Below are 19,486 nucleotides of genomic sequence, written 5' to 3'. Positions count from 1 at the left end.
ACGAGATGGGTTTTTATGACAATCGATGATCATTTCATGGCACCATTACTGAGACTAGCTTTCAATGCCATATTCTTACTAATTACTTGAATTTAAATTCCACCAGCTACCATGGTGGGATTTAAACACGTATCCCCAGGGAATTAACCTGGGTCTCTGAATTATTGTCTAGTGACAGTACCACTATGCCACCATTTCCCCATTTCATCCTTACAGCGTGTGCACTGAGTTCCCCTCCCCACATCTCCTGAACTAACTTTAGGCTCCCTTCAAAGTTTGCCTTACTTGAACTTAAAACCTCAGTTTGTGACACTCCCATCTCCCTCTCAAGTCTAATATCAACTTCAATAATATTATGGTGACTATTTGCATGATATTCCCTTACAGTCTATTAACTAATACTGGTTCGTTATTCATCACTAAATCCAGTATGGTCTTTTTTTTATCAATTCCAAAACACACTGTCCTGGAAAACGGTCCCCAATATATTCCAGAAATTCACTGCCTTTACGACATGAAATGTTCCTCTTATCCTAGTTTATGCGGAAATTAAAATCACCCATTATAACCACATTGTTTTTGTTGCATGCTTCCCTGTTCTCCATATTTATACACTCCCCACTACATCATTACTCTCAGGAGGTCAGTCGGTAATTCCTACCAAAGTCATGCAAACTTTGCTGTTCCTCAACTCTACCCAAGTTGTTTCTCTTGTCTTATCAAACTTACTGAAAACTCTTCTTTCTCCTGCTGCAATTAAATTCCTTCATCAGTATTGCTACCCCCCCCCAAACTTTCCCCTGTGCTTTCTGAAGATCCTGTAGCCTGGAAATATTTAGCTCCCAATCATGCCCAGCTTGTAGTCAGGTCATAGAAACATAGCACAGGAGCAGAAGCAGGCCATTCAGCCACTCAAGCCTGTTCCACCAAAACAGGTCTGCATAATGGCTATTACATTATATGCTTGGAGTTGAATTTGTGCTTCTAACTCACCTGTTTTATTTCTCATGCTATGGGTATTTTTGTATAGAACTTTTATTTCAGTACCTGACCCCACCCTGCCCATATGGCCTTTTCCCCTGACTTTTTGGCTTACTGTGTGGATTTTAATGAAGGTGTTAATTCATTTAAAATAAACCATTATCACCAACAGTAATTTCTCAGCTATATTTGCCTGACAGGGAGGAGTCCTCACAACTGATTCTTAGATAATAGTCACTGAACCGAGGAAAGTTTAACTGTTTGACATCACTCATTATTTTGAAGTTTAAAGTACGTTGCTGTTGTCTTTTTCTAGATGTTTCTGTGGTTGAGGGAGACTTTGTTTCACGCTCACACCCTCTCTGCTGTGCCGTGCGGTTTCCTGCGTTGTTCCTCGGAACCTGTCGCAGGATGCCTGCATGCTTCCTGCAACAAGAACTCAAAACCTTACTGAGAGCCGGTTGAAGTGACTTCATGCTCCTGCGCGCTAATCACCTCACGTTGCTCCAAAGTCAATGGCTCCACTTATTCACCCTGTCCTTCTGCAGTTCATCACAAATTCTGCAGCTCTCCAAGCACAGCCTCGTTTCCAGGGTGACATCTACATTTCTGAATAATTGCCCACAATCTGTTGAATGCCACCCACATTTGTCTTTTTTCTCCACATGCAGATTACTTAGTTTGATGCTGAATTTTATATCAATACTGGCTTGCATTTATATAGCACCTTTAACATAATAAAGCGTCCCAAAGTGCTTCACAGGAGCATGACCAAACAAAATTTGCCACTGAGCCACATAAGGGCAGATGACCAAAAGCTTGGTCAAAACGCTGGGTTTTAACGAACAAAAGAGGAGGGAGTTAAAGGATGCAGAGTGGTTTATTGAGGAAGTTTCCGAACTAGGTGGCCACAAGCACATGTTTTCCCCTCCAATATAAACCATCCAAGCAACTAATCAAAGGCAAAACTTCATTGTGATAGACAGATAAACTCACCAAAGTACAGAGGAGGGTTCAGAGAGTCAGATTACCAGACAGTGAGTAAGTACGGCTGTGGATGGTGGGCAAGTTTTGCTAGTAATGGTGGACTGCTGCACAAAGCCAGGGTTCCCAACTCTGGCTGAGTGTATTCCTATAGGTTTCATCACATGACCTCCTGCCTCAAACCAGCCTACCCCCACAATCTCACTATTGGTCCATCCTCCAGGTGTGCTGCCATCCTACACCAGTTTGAAAGGGGCAGACTCTTTTGTTACCCAATGGGATTAATCTTGGGCTGTTAGTCAAACAGTCTTCCTTCCCATCATCTCCAACATTTTCACAAGCAATGAATGAAAATGTTCAAAGGTAATGAAAAACACAGTTTTGTTTAATGTCCCCTATTATTTTCTTCTGGATTGCTCATCCTGAAGACTCATCTTTAATTGCTGGAATCTCCAGGACAATCCTTATTTTTTACTCATTTCACGGGATGTGAGCATTGCTGGAAAGGCAAGCATTTGTTGCCCATCCCTAACCACTCTTGTGAAGGTGGTGGTGAGCTGCCTTCTGGAACTGCTGCAGTCCATCTGGTGCAGGTATACCCACAGTGTTGTTAGGAAGGGGGTTCCAGGATTTTGATCCAGCAATATTTATGTGACTGCTCCAGTTCAGTTTCTGGTCAATAGTAACCCTCAGGATGTTGTTAGTGGGGGATGCAGTGACGGTAATGCCGTTGAACGTCAAGGGGAGATGGTTAGATTCTCTCTTGTTGAGATGGCCATTGCCTAGCATTGTGTGGCATGAATGTTACTTGCCACTTATCAGCCCAAGTCTGAACATTGTCCAGGTCTTGCTGCATATGGACATGGACTGCTTCAGTATCTGAGGAGTTGTGAAAGGTACTGAGCATCGTACAATCATTAGTGAACATCCCCACTTCTGGCTTTATGTTGGAGAAAAGGTCATTGATGAAGCAGCTGAAGACGGCTGGGCCTAGGACACGACCCTGAGGAACTCCTGCAGCAATGTCCTGGGGCTAAGATGATTGACTTCCAACAACCACAACCATCTTGCTTTGTGCTAGGAATGACTCCAACGAGTGGAGAGTTTTCCCCCAGATTCCCATTGACTTCAATTTGGCTAGGGCTCCTTCTTGCCACAGTCAGTCAAATGCTGTCTTGATATCAAGGGTAATCACTCTCACCTCACCTACACAAAGTACTGGTGGAAAGAGAAATAAAAATAGAGGGACGCATTTCAGACCATTTTAAATGTGTGTCAGTGGTGCTATTTAAGGTGGCAAAAAATGTCATTTTCTGAGGGACCTAAAGCTGCCCCTGAACCCCTGGCTGATTTGGATACACAAACTTTCAGCGCCTTTCAACTTCAAAACTACCCTCAGGTTGAGAGGTCAAACTTTGAGAAGATGAGCCTACAATTACAATACAAAATTGCACTTAACTCTTATCTAACACTTAGCAAAAGCACACAAAATAGGAAGATTTCCTCCAGGACCATGTACATAAATGTGCTTTTCATGAACATATGACATAAAACACACAGAGAATACCACCCAGGGTGAGTATTTATTAGTGGAAATGTTAACTCTTCGGAAAATAAAGAACCTGTATTTAATAGCAATTATTGACCTGTCACTGATCACTAAGGGAACAGTGTTAAATCCAATTTAATAACATGAAACATTTCCAAAAGATCCAGAGGATAAAATTAATAACCCGCCTTCCCCTCTTCCTCAAATTTTCTTCGCTCCTCTTCTAAAAATCCTGCCTTGGACAAGGATGTGGCTCCACAAGCACTAATTGCTCTTCACCACCTTGCTCAAGGGGATTATTCGCCATGTGTGGACAGAGACAATCGGTGCCTGTAGGCTAGGATACCGCATAGACCATTACAACTGAGTCTAATTCTGTTATCAGCTGACATCCAGATCCCAGATTAACATTCAATTAACCTGAACGCAAACATCTTTGGGGCTTCATAAATTTCACATGAAAAATGTGAGCACTTATCCAAACTTGGCTGGTCTAATAAGCATTGCAATCCCATAGTGATATAAAAAAAACCCCCATAACAACGAATGCCTCCACATGACAAATGGAAAAAAAAGAATCTGTCACAGAAATCAAACTTCTGGCTTGTGTTTTGGAGATTTCTGGACATGTCACTCAAATATTGGATAGGTGTCAACCCTAGGCCTGCAGGGTTTTGCCCTGCTGTATTTCATACCTGGTTTTAAAATGAACACCAAGATTCAAAAAGAAAAATACACAGAGAGCCAGTAGAAGCGAGAAAGAGCATATAAGCGAGCGAGGGGAAAAAAAGACATGCTTAAATAACTTAGATGAACTAGGCTGAAAGAGGGAGATTGATAGATGAACCTCAAGGAGCAATAACAAGTTTTTCTGCTCGAAATGTAGATCAAATATCTCTGTTAATTGCTATGTTTACATCTATCTCTAGCCAATGAAGCACATGGGAGAAAACCATTAATATGCCTCCTTACTTCAGTGTCTGGAACTGGGATTCACAGTTTGGAGAAGGCATCACCTTACATTTACAAGTATTGGAACCTTAGAGGTTTATAGCAGAGAAGGAACATCCCCTCAGCCCATCACATCTGTGCTGGCTCTTCACGAGAACAATCTAAACTAAGCCCTGTGTTCTCTCCATAACCTGCGAACTTCCTCGGACACAAGCAAGGTAGTGGACTGCGACAGGAAATATATGTAGCTGTATCTTTTAGTTACTCCATGAAAAATGAGAATACTCCTCTATGTTCTCTAATATTCAAATTCACAGCTTTCAGGTCAAGATCAAACTCGTAATGCCATATTTCACTGATGCAGTTACTAACCACTTAATTCGACGAATGAAGATTGAACAAAAAAAAGCACTGCAACAATAAAACTGATAATATTTTAATATGAGGTTATATTAAATCTTTTGGAAGTAATTTCTCCTTTAAAGTTCCTGATGCTGTCTCTAATTAGCTCATTTCCTCTTTCAGCTGGGACTGTCTGAGCCATGGATTTATGCACAGCCTCGATTACTATTCCAGAATTGGAGATCAGACAACAGAGAACCAAGTTTTTTCCTTGCTTCTGTCTCTCTGTTTTGTCCTGGAGCAGTGTATTTTTGACTTAGTGCTGTCCAATCAGGTGGCCAGATGGAAATAGACAGACAGAAAGCACAGACTGAAACGAGAGGGAGAGAAAGGAGGCAAAATGTGAGTGAGAGAGAGAGAGAGAGAGAGAGATAGAAAAAGAGAGAGAATGAGAGAGAGAGAGCACAAACAAGATTGAGAGAAAGGGGGAGGAGGAATAAATTTGGGGAAGAGAGGGGGAGAGAAGGAGGGGGAAAATGAGAGACAGACAGAAAATAGATGGATTGAAGACAGACATAGACAGAGAAAGAGCAACAGGTAGAAATACAAAAAGACAAACCCAACAAGAAAGAGACAACAGGAGTACAGCTCAGATACAAAAATAGAAAAGTACGAATATCAGCGGGCAGCTGCAACTACAGACATTAATGCTCCTAATCGGAAGCGATTAGTATCAAAATATCTGGAAGTGATTCAGAGTTCTTAAACAGAGCCAATCACATCACCTGACCCAAAGATTAGACTCAGAATATTTTTGCTTTTTATCATTTGGGAAGCCAATATATACAACAAAGTCATTGGCAAAACCAATTCGTTTTTATTTAAAGAGTAATGAACCAGAAGAGGCTGGGGTCAGCTTTGTGACAAGTGACAGACATGCACAAATCATCATCCACAGGATTTGATGGAATTGACATTGTTACACAGTTTTGCTGAACAATTAAATTTTTTTAAATTGCCAAATTGTTTTCAGGAAGACAAGGCCCCTTTAACTTCAGAAGAGGAACTATGAAAGACAAACTGCTTGGACGACATTGGTCCAGAGATTTATGAGAAGTCAGAATCATTTTTTAAAAAACTTTTAGATTAGAGATACAGCACTGAAACAGGCCCTTCGGCCCACCGAGTCTGTGCCGAACATCAACCACCCATTTATACTAATCCTACACTAATCCCATATTCCTACCAAACATCCCCACCTGTCCCTATATTTCCCTACCACCTACCTATACTAGTGACAATTTATAATGGCCAATTTACCTATCAACCTGCAAGTCTTTTGGCTTGTGGGAGGAAACCGGAGCACCCAGAGGAAACCCACGCAGACACAGGGAGAACTTGCAAACTCCACACAGGCAGTACCCGGAATCGAACCCGGGTTCCTGGAGCTGTGAGGCTGCGGTGCTAACCACTACGCCACTGTGTGGCATTTCTAAATTGGGAAAGAGAAACAACTCCTTATAACCCAATGAACAGCAAAGTTTAACTTTATTCTGTTTTTGCATGGGAACACAAAGTTTTAATTAAATAGGTAATTTCCACATGAGATTATTACTTCAGTCCCCAATAAAGTGATATTTTTCTCACTAGTATCATTACATAATGGATAATTTCTTCATATAGATTATTTGTAGGCCAGGATGTGCACAGTTACCATATAATGTATTTGTTTCCCTATATTGTGCCCATGTCCTGTGTATAATGGCAGCCTTCAATTGCCTAAGTCCTAAGCTCTGGATCACACAAACCTACATACAAGCAATTTAATTGAATAATGTATTTGTCTGTAGGGTTTGAATGTTAAGAGTAGAGATGGCAACTGCTTGGTTTTGAAATAGGCTGTTTGGAAGCTTCTATAACATAAAGTAGAGCCAGGCTTTTTTAAAAATAGAAGATTGTTTTTTTCAGTACTGCATCCTATGATGAGGAGATGTTTTTTAGCTATTGAGGATTTTTAATGAATTTTCAGCAGCAGCAAACACAGATCCATCCTATCCTGTCTTCTCTGGCACAGTTTTGAGTTCGACACCAGTTAAGTGGCATTAAAATCTTAATTATCTGTTCCCATATACTGCTGGCCAACTGCCACCCTACCATATAGACTAAAGCCATTACATGCAAGTCAGGGTGTCAGAGAAAAACAAATTCTGAAAACAGCATCTGGGAAAGAGATGCAACAGTTTCACAACTAAACAGCAGCGTTACAGAAATACACTTGCTGATATATTAATTCTCAGACAGCCTCAATATTAAGAATTATCTTCTTTGTTGTCTCACTTAGTAATGGTCAAACAACACGGAACAAAAGGTGCTAGATTTAATTCTCAGTCTCTGGTGTGTTAGCCAATCTCAACCTTGGCAGCTCCAACTGTCCCTGGCACACCCAAGCCTGAGAGAGAGGAAAAGGGAGCCATTGTACCAAGTCCTGATCATTATCCAGGTGTAGACATTGGGTGAGAATAGAGACACACTGCTCTTGATACCCTCTGGAGTCAAAAGCCTGGTGGCACTTATTAATTTGGGGCTATCACAACATACTTACACTGAATTTTCTTGGAGGATTTTACTCTACTCTTGCTGTAACTTCCCTGGGAATCCAGTGGAAACCCACCAGAAAACAGTGGAGATTCAGTTGTGTTAGATTACCGTCATTTACCATATTTTCCAGTTAGCCTTGTAAAGAGCAGAATCTCCATCACCCCTTACTGGCTGGTGACATCAGGAGGAAGCCCGAGAGCATTGATGTGGGTGGACAGGGACTTCCTCCACCAGGAGTTTTCGTGGCTCTAACTCATTCAGGACTCAATACAGGACTGATGGCTAAGGCGACTGAGATGAAAGATATGGGCCTCTCGGTGGGAATTTATTAGGGAAAGCAAGCATCCTGGACTCCTAAAGAAATTGTTTTTTGGAACTGAATCTCCCACTTCCCCATTGAATGGCAGCCAACCAATGGGATCTATGGGTACATGGGACACCTGCCAAACCTAAACAAATTAGATGCTCCTCCAATAGCCCCACAAAATTCAGCAGGATCATCATTGGAGGGCACAAACAGAATCGAAGTTTGCAGATTCTCAGGCCCACTGTCCTTACTCATAATTGTTGAGGAAGTGACCAACTTGGGTGTGATATCAAGAACTACTCACACCCCTGGGACCACACCCCAGTAAGGGGAAGTCTGCAATTCCAACTGCATAGCTGAAACTAAGCTTTTGACTAAAGGTCTTTGTAATAAGATTGGAAGTTGCAAATACCAGTGCACAGAAGCAATAGGAGGTTCAAGCATTGGCTCAACTTTCTTCACGCTGATCAGGCAAATGAATATCTGCAGCCTCTCCGGTTCTGTTTGTGATCAAATCACTTGAAACTTGAAAACGCAATTCACTAATTATGATGGGCTAATGTTCTACCAACATGTACAGTTGGCTAACCTCATGCTAGGATTGGCCCAAAATTACATCAGTGAGTCACTTGCTGCATTTCATTTGCTCTTTCGTTCAGATTGCAAAACTTACACACTGTAGTGGCCTTTCTACAACTTGATCGGCCTCATAATTTCATACATTAGGAGGCTGAAAGAGGAACTCTTCATTGAGAAATTATTATTAGATATTTGTAGTGAGATTCTATTTGTCACAGAGTTTGATACTGTCTCTATGGGTACAACTGAAAGGTACTGACTCAGATTTCACAAGATAATGGTTTTATTGATTGTTTTTGAGTAGTTTTAAAAGTAGCAATTTTGTCCACAACACAACTAAGACTTGATTTCCCATCATTTTAAATCAGTGGTTAAACTAATAGACTTAGTTACTATCAACCGATTTCAACTTTATTTTAAACTGTGTCTTCCTCACAGATACAACCTGTGCTGTGTCCTTGTTGGGACTCTGGTTCTACATTGAGAGGGAGCCCTAAGAACATATCGAGCCTTTTCCAATTTGCCATTTGCTTCACTACTGGGCAGGAGGTAATGTAAAAAAACAACAGAAATGGGAAATTACTGCAATGCTAAACTGCCCAATGAAAATTCAAGCCCTGTTTCTGAGAGTGAAATTAATGCAAAGCATCTAATGCCCATTTTCATAATGCAAGGTTGCTTTGGCTATGTGTTATACTTGCATATTAATAATTGAGCACTAGAGTGCCCCCAAAAGGGTGCAAGCATCCTGTAGCAATTATACTCCAGGGTCTTCACTTCATGTATCTAAAGAAAATGTTCTAGAGAGAATGAACTAAAAACTGTTTTTGCATTACCACAGCAACTTGAGTGTTTATTCAGACATAACAACTTCAAGCTCATGTTCTAGAGTAAAGGGATATGACTTTGCTTTCCTGCCAACAGATGGGAAAGGTCTCTAAAAACCGTTAGAATCGCTGGTCTAAACATTTGACCATTAGGGAAGGACTGAAGCTCCATACCTGTCCCTGGCATATACATGGAGGAGGAGGATGAAACATGGGATGGGTCAGATGAAACGCGAAGACCTTTTCTAGACCTATCCATTCACATATTATTAACCTTAAAAAAAGGTTTTCCAATTTCTGTGGATTTCCTTAAACTGTTCTCACTCCTTACTTGCAGCTCCTATAACCCTTTCTGATGCAATAGCTCAGAAATCTCACAACCATCTACAGGACCAGGCCCTGAAGGCACCACAGGTATCAGCTCCCACCCATCAGTAGTGTCAAACATCTCTTATTTGCATTCTCAAAGTCCAAGCAAATCTTTCGAGCTAACGGATGACTGAATTACGTGAAAGACCCACAGTGAAGAATACAGCTGGTGCCTAATGGGGCAGGAAATAGGAGTTCTCTTATATGTCTCATGAATATTTACAAATCAAATCCGTAAGACATCAGTCTTTGCTTCATTTTTTTCACCGGGATTTTATTGTGTATGTTACTTGTTTGAGGGTGGGATGTGCAGCTGTGGCTTTTAAACCTTCTGGTTCTGGTAACGTAATTACTTCCTTCTTCATTTTGGTGCTATTGGCAACAACAGCAATTGCTGTGACACTGAGATAATGTAGCAATCAGGAGATTGCACGGTTGCCCACATGTTCAGATCATCCCTTCAGCTGGTGGCACCGTCAAGTATATCACGGGATACTGAACGTTACAACTGCTTCAAAGGCCAAGCATGCAGTTCTCAAACCGATAGCAAGCAAAAGGCTTGTACATTGTGAAATGCTGGTAGGGTGAGAATATATAATATCATGCTGTGCCATGCCAGAAATTGAAATAAACGTGAACAAAGCAGTTTGGGTAATTGGCTACATGAGGTCCAATCCAAACCCAACTCATCAAACCAACTGGCAATATGATTACCTCTATTTTCTTTTAAAATCAACTAACCTGTGGTGAAGGGCCGTGGCGCATGGCACCACCATGGTAAAGATGATAATGGTTAGTTTTGAGTTTAAACACCTGAAAATTGTAAGAAAATGAAAAATTGAGAGAAGGAAGGGGTTCCCCAGAGATCCTGGGAAATAATGGCAAAATAGGAGACTGTGTATTAAGGTTTATCTTGATTTCAGCACAGGGAGGATGCACGACAATACGGGAGAGTGTAGGATGATATATTTGCCAGCTGGGAGCAACAAGTGAGGAAATCTCAGTGAAACAAGGACCATAGTATTAAGACAATAAAGTAGTATCAGTACCAACACGATTTTTAAAAACTGACCATTTAGTAGGTAGTGAATTTCAGATAATTTACATCATATTTAGATATTATTCAGGAATGTAGAATATTTCAGCCATTCCCTTGGCTGTTACTAATATGCTGAGGCTGTTCAAAAAATAGAATGTCAGACTTAGAACAGGTAAGCAGAATATGCATTTGTGGTAACATAGTGGGCATGTTATTGGATTTGTAATCGAGAGACCTAGACTAATGATCTAGAAACAGGAGTTCAAATCCCACTATGGCAGATAGGGAATTTAAATTCAGTTAATTAAATAAATCTAGAAAAAAAAAAGATAGCAATCATAGAACTACCAGTTTGTCATAAAAATCCATCTGATTCAGTAATGCCTTTTAGGAATGGAAATCTGCTGTTCTTAGTTGATCCGGTCTATATGTCACTCCAGACCCACAACAATACAATTGGCTCCTATCTGCCATCTGAAATGGCTTCGCTAGCTACTCAGTTGCATTCAAGAAGCCAGCTTGCTGCCACTTTCGCAAAGACCATTAGGGATAGGCAGCTTATGCTGGCCTTGGCAGCAATGCCCAAATCCTGTGAATGAATTTAAAAATGCTTCTATTTCAATGAATAGTATTTCTACAAAATGTTTATAGCTCCCAGTGTAGCCTGCCCTTTGCAAGATCTCCTGTTCTTTGCACAAGAATATCTGTCAACCTCCTACATCACTCAATCCCCTTCTTTGTCTTCTCCAATCTCCCTTTCCAACTACCATCAGTCTCCTCACAGCACTAGTCAATTGGCCATATCCTACACAAACATCATTGCTAACCTCTGAGGTCCCCTGCCAGTCATTGTGGGGTTTTATTCGTCATGACATCTAGGCCCAAACTATGAATAGCTAACACAGAAATGCAGCAAGAAAGATAGATGAATCTCTCATTGTCTCCCTATCATTGAGATGCAATCAGATGATCTCAATTACCATCAAATCTAATTAAATTTTTTGATGAAGTAACAGAGAAGGTGGATGAAGGGAATGCAGTGAATGTTGTCTATATGGATGTTAAGAAAGCATTTGAAACACCACATAAAAGGCTGGTTAACAAAGTTGAGGCTCACGGAATAGGAGGGTCAGTGTCCAATTGGATAAACAATTGGCTTAAAGACAGAAAACAGCGAGATGTGTTTTTCAGACTGGAGGGTAGTAGATAGTGGTGCTCCCCAAGGGCACAGCTAGGACCAATGCCTTTTTTTTTTTGCTATATATAAATTACTTGGATCTTGGAATACAAACAGAATTTCAGAATTTGCCAATGATACCAAACTTGGAGCAGTGGCAGTGAGGATGATACAATTCGCCTGCAACAGGACACAGATAGGTTAGCAGAATGGGCAGACAAGTAGCAGATAGAACTTAATACAGACAAATGTGAGCTGATGCATTTTGGCAGAAGGGATAGGGTTAGGCAATATAGAATTAATGGCGCAGTTCTAAAGAGTATGCAGGAACAGAAGGACCTGGGGGTGCATGTGCATCAATCTTTGAAGGTGGCAGAGAGCGTGATTAGCAAAACATATGGGAGCTTGGGCTTCTGAAATAGAGGCACAGAGTACAAATCCATCACCACAGAGCTTGTGGAATGAAGACATGGAAGGTAATGATGATAAGGAAAGCGATACGAGATGAATAGCACTTGTGCCTGACATTGATTTCAGTGAGAAATATTTCTGCAGTTTGTTTCACTCTCTACCCCCTACATTGAATCCAGTGGCAAGATGGACTGCAGTGGATGGCCAGCAGTATATGATGCACCCATACGAAGACCGAAGCTTTCCAGAAATCCTTGCTGTGTGCCTTCTTAGCTAGAGAAGTTAGCATATTTTCCCAGTCTGTCTCGTTTTCCCCAGCAGTCGTCATGCACTGAGGAGATGGGTGTCTCTATCACCTGGAATACAAATCCATAGGCACGCTCACCTAGTTTAGCTAACATGGTTTTCCTGGGTGTGGCTGCTGCTGTGCACAAACTACTATTTGGAGCCATAGATTAGAGTTGTGTACACAGAAAGGGCCAAAGATTGGCGATCATTCAAGGGATTGTGGCATGCCCCTAATCAGAGGTAGTACCTATTCTACTTAACACTAAACACCACGTGTTAAAAGAAGTGGCTTCAGAGATAGTAGGTTTTAATCTTCCAAAATTCCTTAGATTCTGGAAGGGTTCCAGCAGATTGGAAAATAGCAAATATAACACATTTATTCAAGAAAGAAGGGAGACAGAAAGCAGGAAACTATAGGCCAGTTAGCCTAACGTCTATCAAAGGGGAAATGATAGAATCTATTGTTGAGGAGGTTATAGCAGGATACTTAGAAAATCATAATGGTATCAGACAGAGTCAACATGGTTTTGTGAAAGGGAAATCATGCTTAACTAATTTATTAGAGTTCTTTGAGGAAGTAACAAGTAAGGTGAATAAAAGGGATCCTGTAGATGTGGTGTACTTGGATTTCCAAAAGGCATTTGATAAGGTGCCACATCAAAGGTTACTACACAAGATAAAAGAACATGGTGAAGGGAGTAACATAACAGGAAGCAGAGAGTAGGGATAAATGGATCTTTTTCAGATTGGCAAGCTGTAACTAGTGGAGTGCCACATGGATCAGTGCTGGGGCCTCAACTATTTATAATTTATATCAATGGCTTGGATGAAGGAACCGAATATATGGGAGCTATTTTTGCTGGTGTCACCAAGATGGGAAGGAAAGTAATTTATCAAGAGGAGGCTAAGGAGTCTACAAAAGGATCGAGATAGGTTACATGAGTGGGCAAAAATTTGGCAGATGGAGTATAATGTGGAAAAATGTGAACTAGTCCACATTGGCAGGAAGAATAAAAAAGCAGTAGACTATTTAAATGGAGAGAGATTGCAAAACTCGGTGGTACAGAGGGATTTGGGTGTCCTGGTACATGAATCACAAAATGTTAATATGCAGGTGCAGCAAGTGATTAAGAAGGCAAATGGAATGTTGGCATTTATTGCGAGGGGAATCGAGTAAAGAAGTTGGGAAGTTTTACTTCAGCTGTGCAGGGCCTTGTTGAGACCACATCTGGAGTATTGTGGATAGTTTTGGTCTCCTTATTTGAAAAAGGATATAATTGCACTAGAAGCAGTTCAGAGAAAGTTCACTCAACTCATTCCGGGGATGAAGGGCTTAGCTTATGGAGAAAGGTTGAACAAGTTGGGCCTGTATCCACTGGAGTTTCGAAAAATAAGCAGTGATCTTATTGAAACATATAAGATCCTGAGGGGACTTTAAGATAGAGCGGATACCAGAAGGATGCTTCCTCTTGTGGGGGAGACTAGAATTAGGGGGCATTGTTTAAGAATAAGAGGTCTCCCTTTTAAAATGGAGATGAGTAATTTTTTTTCTCAGAGAGTCATTAGACTGTGAAATTCTCTTCCCCAGAAAGCAGTGGAGGCTGGCTCATTGAATTTATTCAAGGCTCAGTTAGACAGATTTTTGATAGACAAGGGAGTCAAGTGTTATGGGGGGAGATGGGAAAGTGGAGTTTTTGACCACAACCAGATCAGCCATGATCTTATCGAACAGAGGAGCAGGCTCGAAGGGCCAAATGGCCTACTCCTAAGTCCTATGTTCCTTTAAGATCCTGTTTAAAGGCAGTGAAGTTATGCTGAATCTTTCTAAAGCTCTGGTTAAATCCCATCTAGAGTATTCCGTTCAGTTGTGGCCACCACACTTTAGGATGTGAGGGTCCGTGAGAGGGTGCAGAAGAGATTTGCCAGAATGGTTCCAAGGATGGGGGATTTTAGTTACAAGGTTAAGTTGGAAAAACTGGTGTTATTCTCCCAGGAGCAAAGGAGATTGAGGGGATATTTGAAAGATATGTACTAGATTACGACAGACAAATTAGACAAGTTATAAGTTAAACAAAGAAAAACTGTTCCCATTAACTGATGGTAGAAGGACAGATTGAAGGTTTTGGGCAAGAGATGTATGGGGGATGTGAGGAAGAACATTTTTTACGCAGCGAGTGCTAATGACCTGGAACTCGCTGCCCACGAGGTGGTGGAAGCAGCGACAAATAATGATTTCAAAAGGAAATTGGATCGGCACTTGAAGCAAATGAACTTGCAAGCCTACGGGGATCAAGTGGGGGGAGGGCGGGCGGGACTGACTGGATTGTTCTGCGGAAAGCCAGCATGGACTCGATGGTCCAAATGGCCTCCTTCAATGTTGTAAATGACTCTATGAATATGACCATTGTTGTTGGGACGGATATGCAGCTTCCAAATCTTAAAACCTGATCAATAAGATCAGAAGAGTCACAACTATCGCTGAAACAGTTACATAAGAAAATAAGAAACAGGAGCAGCAGTCGGCCATTCGGCCCCTCGAGCCTGCCCCACCATTCAATAAGATCATGGCTGATCTGCCCCAGACCTCAACTCCTCTTTTGTGCCAGCTCCTCACAGTCCTCAACTCCCCGATATTTCAAAAATCTATCTACCTCCTCTTTAAATACTTTCTAGCCTCCACAACTGTCTGGGGTAGAGAATTCCAGACATTCACTACCCTGAGAAGAAATTCCTTTGCATCTCAGTTTTAAATGAATGTCCCCTTATTCTGTAATATGTCCCCTAGTTCGAGATTCCCCCACTAGTGGAAATATCTTCTCAACATCTACTCTGTCAAGCCCCCTCAGAATCTTGTACGTTTCAATAAGATCACCCGTCATTCTTCTAAACTCTGTTCTCCTCATAGAGATTTGTGGCAGTCAATTAAGCCCACTCCGCTATTGCAGTCCAGCAGTAGGGTAGCTAATAGTGGGTACAGATCAATATACTGCAAAAACTCACCGCACTCCAAGTCCAGCAAGGTTTTTTTCAAAACAGCTGCCGGGAAGATAGTCTCATCTCTACTCTCTCGCACAAAACCCTGACAATATTTGTTGTTATCCAATTCTGCTAGTGTCATAAATTAGAGTCCACAGATGGTCGACATAGCTGAGCAGATTATGAGAGATCAAGACAGTGCGGGAGGGGTGAAGAGTTAGTAGCAATCAATGAAGATAAGGCAAGAAGAATGTAAGAGGAATTAATATTAGGCGTTCCTCAATGGCTCAGTTGTAAAATGCATTGCCTGATGTTCTGCAGAGCCATACAGATCAGGACGGCTCCGTGTGCTGGGCCATGCTAGCTTCTCCCTGCCTTGGGCAAAGTGGGGAAGCTTTAACCCACTTCAACCATCCCTGGACTAGGAAAAGGAATGTGGAAGTCGAGTGATGACGTCTACATCATCAGCTATGATGCCCTCCTCCCCAACCAGTAACCAATGTCAGTATATCACTGCCAAAACTCACACAGAAAGAATAACGGCTTGGGTGATGTCCTGAAAAATTGTCAGCACCCATTAAATTCTACCCGTTCAGCTGGGAGAAGGGGGAGAAAAGGGGAAAGAAAATGGGAGAGAGGTGGCAGGGGAAGATGAGAAAAAACCCAGGCCTCAATAGTCGGACAGATAATGAGGGCATTGCAGAGACAGTTAAACAGTCAAGAGAACAAAGATATAGAAAGTGGCACAGATCCTCAGAGAATATAAATAGTGTGAGGCAGTGTTCAAAAAAAACAGTGAACAAGGAGCCAGGAAACAGAAAAAAAAAGAGAAGCAATAAAAAAAAGTTGTGAAACAAAGAAGCAGAATTTATTTTTAAAAATAAATTCCAGCTTACATGCACACACCAGCCTAAAGCCTATTCCTTTTGGAATCACTCTATCGCATGAAGAAAAGCAGAGCTCCCCTCACATTTCACAACATAAGTATGCTTTGTCAATATTCAAATAAATTGTGTCCACCTTAAGGGTCCGTGTAGCATCTCCAATTGGATGACAGTGAAGGACTCAATAATGAGTATGTTTCAGCACTGACCTTCCCCAATGCTTCAGTGGGTTTACACAGGGAGTAGCCTAGCCACACAGACCAGGATGGTGCTAGGTTTAATTGCTGCTCTGTGCTAGGGTAGCAGATCTCAGTAGGGGTGGAGGTAGCAGACCTTTAATAATATCAGCGAACATGGGGGCTAGGAAGGGAAGTTGGGTGGTCAGCAGTTTGATGGGAATAGTGTTGAGGGAGCAGGAGGCAGATCTTATGGACAAGTTGAACACGGAGAGGGTATAAGGGGAGACAGGAGAAAAACTAGAGAAATTGCAAGTTCAGGACTAGGGCAGGGGAAACCTTGGGTGGAGATTTGGTCCAGTGAGCTAAGGGAAGGGAGGGATGTGACAGAGGCACATCAATCGCAGTAACAAAGCAATCTATGAGTTCTTCGCACTTGTTGGGAGGTGAGGAGGCAGAGGAAAGAGAGGCTGAAGATGATTTGTAACGAAGAGAAACCAGGGGTTATATTTGCAATTCAGGACAATCCTAGAATAGTGAGTATTTTGGCAGGGGGAGAGCAGATCTGATAGTGCTTTATATGGTCCAGCCAAATCTGCCAATAAATGCTTAAATCAGTTGTCTGCCATGACCCAAGATTACCCAGTCTCTTATCTTGGCTAAATCCCTTCTCTATCATCCTGGTGAATAATCACTAGATCCAACATGATATTCCAAATGAAATCTGTTCAAAAACCTACTGTTTTTCTATTCTATTCACCTCTTGATGAAACCCAGCATTCTATGAGCAATTTTAATCTGCCTTTGTACCCAATAGCCACCCAAGTTAGATTAAAATCGGCTGTGGCTCAGTTGGTAGCACTCTCACTACTGCGTTAGAAGGTTGTGGGTTCAAGTCCACTCCAGAGATTTAGACACAAAAATTCAGGCTGACACTCAAGTGCAAAACTGTTAAACTGAGGGTCTGTCTGCTCTTTCAAGTGGGCTGTCTCAAGTTCCATAACAGGAGTTATCCCTGATGCCTTGGGCAATATGTATCCCTCAAAGAAAATCACAAAGACAGATTGCCTGTTCATTAGCACATTGCTGTTTGTGGAACCTTGCTGTGTGCAAATCGGCTGCCATGTCTCCTACATTATAACAGTGATTACACTTCAGAAGTACTTCTTTAGGATGTCCTGAGACCATGAAAGGTGCTAAATAAATGCAAGTCTTTCCCAAATCCATTCATCTGTATGTTAGTCAACTTTCACTCCTCCTGGTGCTTCTGCATTTAAACTGCACGGTCATCTAATATTTTGCATCCAAACTCCACAGTGTAAAAAGAATATAGAAGCAGTGGAATAAGTACCAAAAAGATTTAGAAGAATGGTACCAGAACTGGGAGATTACAGCTATCAGCAAAGATTGGACAGGTTGGGAATTCTTTCTTCAGAAAAGACTTAGAGGTGACCTGATCAAGGTCCTTAAAATTCTGAATGGGTTGGACTGACATGGAGAGAATGTTTCCACTTGTAGGAGAATCCAAAACTAGGAACCAGAAACATATGATAGTTGACAAATCCAATAGGCAATTATGGAGAAATTTCTTTACTCAGAGTGGTTAGAATGTGGAACTCGCCACCACAGAAAGTGGTTGATGTAAATAGCTTAGATGCTTTCAAAAGGAAATATGCTGAAAGATGGAGATAAGGTAGACGCAATAGGATGAGTGTGGGGTATAAACAACACCACAGACTAGTTGGGTTTAATGGGCTGTTCCTCTGCTGTACAATCTCTCTGCTGTAGAGTGTTTGTTTATGTTCTGTCCTGCTTACAATTGGCTTCAGCATCATGAAATACGGAGGGAGGTGGGGGGATGGAAATTAGCCAGTGTTTTGGGTCCTGATTGCTATTGGTTGATCCTTTGCAGCATTGTACCTATGGGAACAGGACTAGAGTTGAATATGATGTCCACTAGGGGTGAATACCAACAATTACTGCCAAGGCTCAGTCATGGCCATGGAACACACAGCACCATGGCCCAAGCAATGAGGCAACGCTTATAGAGAGGAGAAAATTGGTGACAATTTTTTAAAAAATTGTTGTCACTCAGACTACAGAATGTAATTTAAAATTAAATGGCCTACATTTGTTCCTGGTCCATCAATGCTTCAATTTAAATTTCTTAGCCTTGTGTTCAAACCCCTCCATGGCCTTGCCCCCCTCTAACTCTGCAACCACCTTGAGTGCTACAACCCTCATAGAACTCTGCATTTCTCCAACTCTGGTCTCTTCTGCATTCCTCATTTCCTTCGCCCCACCACTGATGGCCGTGCCTTCAACCATCTCGGCCCTACACTCTTAAATTCCCTCAGCAAACCTTTCCTCCTGTCTCTCCTCCTTTAAAATGCTCCTTAAAACCTACCTCTTTGACCATGTGCTTAGTCATTTGTCCTAATGACATCTTCTTTGGCTTTGTGTCAATTTTTGATTGATAATGTTCCTGTGAGCATTGGGGCATTCTTCGACATTAAAAGGCGCTATATAAATGCAAAATTGCCTATGATTTGTTATTGTTTTGGTTAAATACTCAACTTTAACTTTTTTTTTGTTACCCATTACTGAAAGGACCATAGTGAACCCCTTTGTATTACAGACAATGAAATGATGAACCCATTTATAAAGAAGAGGTTTACTGTTTCATTCCATTCAATGCAGAAGATATCTTCCCCATGTACTGGTTCCCTTAAAAAAAGGACTACTGCTCCTGTTGGACAGCACAGGCGTGCAAGGGTTCTACTCATTTTGAAAGTCTGCTGACGTTAGTATTAAACACAGTTGCTGGTGCAGTTTTTCAGTTAAAAAGGTGACAAAACCATTTTTAAAAAGGTGATTTGAACCTATGCTGAACAAATACCCAGCAAGGTTTAGAGATATTGAGGGTGGGGAAAACAGTGCTGGGTGTGTCACTGGATGTGGTAAAGCAAACAAATCAAAAAGAGAATCAGCTAAGAAGAAACTGTTAATGAAACAAACCGAAACTCCAGCAGGGTTTTTAAAAAATTC

At 41.5% G+C, this 19,486-nt stretch overlaps 1 protein-coding gene across 2 annotated transcripts in view; it reads right to left on the bottom strand.

The window, feature by feature from the left end:
• Positions 1 to 19,486, bottom strand: part of LOC137348062 (formin-like protein 1) — a 249,717-nt gene that overhangs the window by 186,430 nt on the left and 43,801 nt on the right. The gene's annotated exons all lie outside the window — the stretch shown is intronic.

This window comes from Heterodontus francisci, chromosome 33, assembly GCF_036365525.1.
Source record: "Heterodontus francisci isolate sHetFra1 chromosome 33, sHetFra1.hap1, whole genome shotgun sequence".
Lineage (NCBI taxonomy): Eukaryota > Metazoa > Chordata > Chondrichthyes > Heterodontiformes > Heterodontidae > Heterodontus > Heterodontus francisci.
This window is presented reverse-complemented; position numbering and strand designations above follow the sequence as displayed.